The following is a 2,500-nucleotide window of genomic DNA, read 5'->3' on the forward strand; positions in this document are numbered from 1 at the left end:
CAGGGAGCTGCTGTAGAACGGCGGTAGGATCAGATGGGGACTGACAATCTAAAACAGCTGCCAAATTGAAACCATTTATCAAAATCTGACATCTGAGATCCAGTCACCAAAAAAGCAGTTTATTTGTAAATTGATACTAATAGCGAGCATTGTCTGGAGCTCTTTTGATGCTGCGACTTGTAGGGAAAGGAAAAACATTCCCATCACCTTCTAGATAGTTATTTATTCCAGAGGAAAACTCAATAAGAATGTAGATTTTTTCCCCTCCTTCCCTCATCACCTTGGAGATTTTACACTCACGAGCATGAATAAATGAAGAAGTTCGCGAGTCTGTCAAGGAAGCAGGGAAATAGGCTGGTCTGTGTGCTAAGTATACAGAGGTGGTAATGATACCGAAAACATAGCCCATATCAAGTCTCTTTTCATCCCTGAAAAGGAATAGAATCATTTCAAATTCAGCAAAGTTGATTTCTTTCACAGACATACACCTACTGTAAGGATATACTAGTGTGTTTTAATACAAAAATTATCTGAGGTTAGCTGTGTGTTATTTAGAGTAATCGTTTGCGCACACAGTATGAAAATGGGGGAAAACCGATAGAGCCGTCGGCATCGGACGTGCAGCCCATCTCTGTCCATGATAAGAATCAGCGATTCACTCAGCCTTTAAGGGCTACTCTGTCCACACTCTGTTTTTAGTACTGTATGTGGCGATAGCCCTCAAGGTGAGTGCGGGCACAGTGTTGGCCAGTTCTCCAGAGATGTCCTCTGCCCCGTCCTCTGCTTCGACCAACGCTCCAGCACGGGTACAAGGGCTTACCCCCACTACACCCCCCACACACACACACACACACACACACACAACATCCCCACCCCCAAACACCCCCCACTCCCAAACCCCCCGTAGCGGGTCTCTCGTCCCGGACGAGTGGCCTGTGCCAGAGATGGACACGCCGCGGCGGAGGCCAGCTGTGGCGGCTGATGACCTTTGCGAGGCTGGGGCCCCCGTATTGGGTTTATCTCTAATTTCATTTCCAGGCCGCCTTGGCCGCGAGTGCGCACCTCACCGGCCAGATATATCAACGATATGGACGCCGTTCAAGACCCTCCTCAGTACTGCGAGGCAGCTGCATATTTCACGGCGGTGCTTGCACACACACACACACACACACACACACACACACACACACACACACACACACACACACACCATCACCGTAGCCGCCGTTGTAGTCCCAGGTTACGGTGAGTTTAACAGCCTATGATTCCACTTGTGGAGACAGGGGCTATGGAAAGGGCTGTGATCGCACAGGAAGCCCTGCTCTTAGATACGGCGCAGTCCGCCCCGCTTTATCACAACAAACAAACGGCTGTTGTGTCTGCAGTGTTTGACTCTGATGGGGGATGTTGATATGGTTACGCGGGAGCTGGTCTGCGTCCTGTTGGCCTCCACACCTCCAGAACCCCCCCCCCCCCCCCTCTCGCCTGGCTTTCCTCGCAGCTCATCCAGATGTGGCAGGGGTCAGTGGCCCTTAGCTGTCCGTGTGGGGCTTTTCATCCTCCGGATCGCCAGCCAATCCAGCTGATGTAGAGATCAGAGCCCTTGAATGGCCCCTTTGCTGTGAGCTTGCTTTGTTTGCCTGCAGCTTTTGTGTGTTTACCCAGAGCTCTGATTTTGGCCTGCGTATGATGCCCCCGTCCCTGGTCTCAGTTCATCTATTTGATATACAGATCTGTGATCCTGGAGCCCTCTGTATGGCTTGTATCTGTATCGCGTGAAAGCCACTCCATCCCCCTTGACATGGGAGAGCCCTTGTTGGGCCTTGTTGTCAGAGTCGCTGGCCATCCAGGTGACGTAGCGATCAGCAGAGGGCTGTGATCTCTGTTCGGGTGAGGGAGGTTGCACAAGAGGCCTCTCACCCTGTCCAGGTGATGTAGAGATTCACTGGCTAGGGCCATTGTGTCTGCTCATGTCCGTGTGTTCGTGTGTGTTTGTTTGTGTGTGTGTGTGTGTGTGTGTGTGTGTGTGTGTATGTGTGTGTGTGTGTGTGTGTGTGTGTGTGTGTGTGTGTGTGTGTGTGTGTGTGTGTGTGTGTGTTTGCCTGGGTGCCTCGGAGGCTAAGCAGGCGCGGGGTGATTTATCATTGTTAAGGGACCTGTCGGATGGCTTCTCCTCTCGGGTCAGCTGATCCACTCGGAGGGAACCGGGGAACCATCCTCCCATAATTGAGCCCCTGGAAAGAAATGGGGGAGAAAAGGAGGCACAGAGAAAAATCGGAGGAAGAGAAAGAGAACGAAGTTCACCCAGAGACAGCCGTGGCAGCCTACAGACAGATATGCATGTAGGGCTGGAGTTAAAGGACGTGGGGGAGCAAGGAGGCAGGAGAGAAACCTGAAGGCAGCTCGTAATGAACTGATGTTTGTGTCTGTAGATTAGTTCAGACCAACAGGTGTGCAGCGTCCAAGTGGGGATAGAATGACTGATCTGATGAACAGATCG

At 51.5% G+C, this 2,500-nt stretch overlaps 1 protein-coding gene across 4 annotated transcripts in view; it reads left to right on the forward strand.

The window, feature by feature from the left end:
- The window catches only part of LOC125286514 (transcription factor COE3-like), a 109,484-nt gene that overhangs the window by 84,598 nt on the left and 22,386 nt on the right, over positions 1-2,500 (forward strand). The window lies entirely within an intron of this gene.

The sequence above is a fragment of the Alosa alosa genome, chromosome 21 (genome assembly GCF_017589495.1).
Source record: "Alosa alosa isolate M-15738 ecotype Scorff River chromosome 21, AALO_Geno_1.1, whole genome shotgun sequence".
In the NCBI taxonomy this organism is placed as follows: Eukaryota; Metazoa; Chordata; class Actinopteri; order Clupeiformes; family Clupeidae; genus Alosa; species Alosa alosa.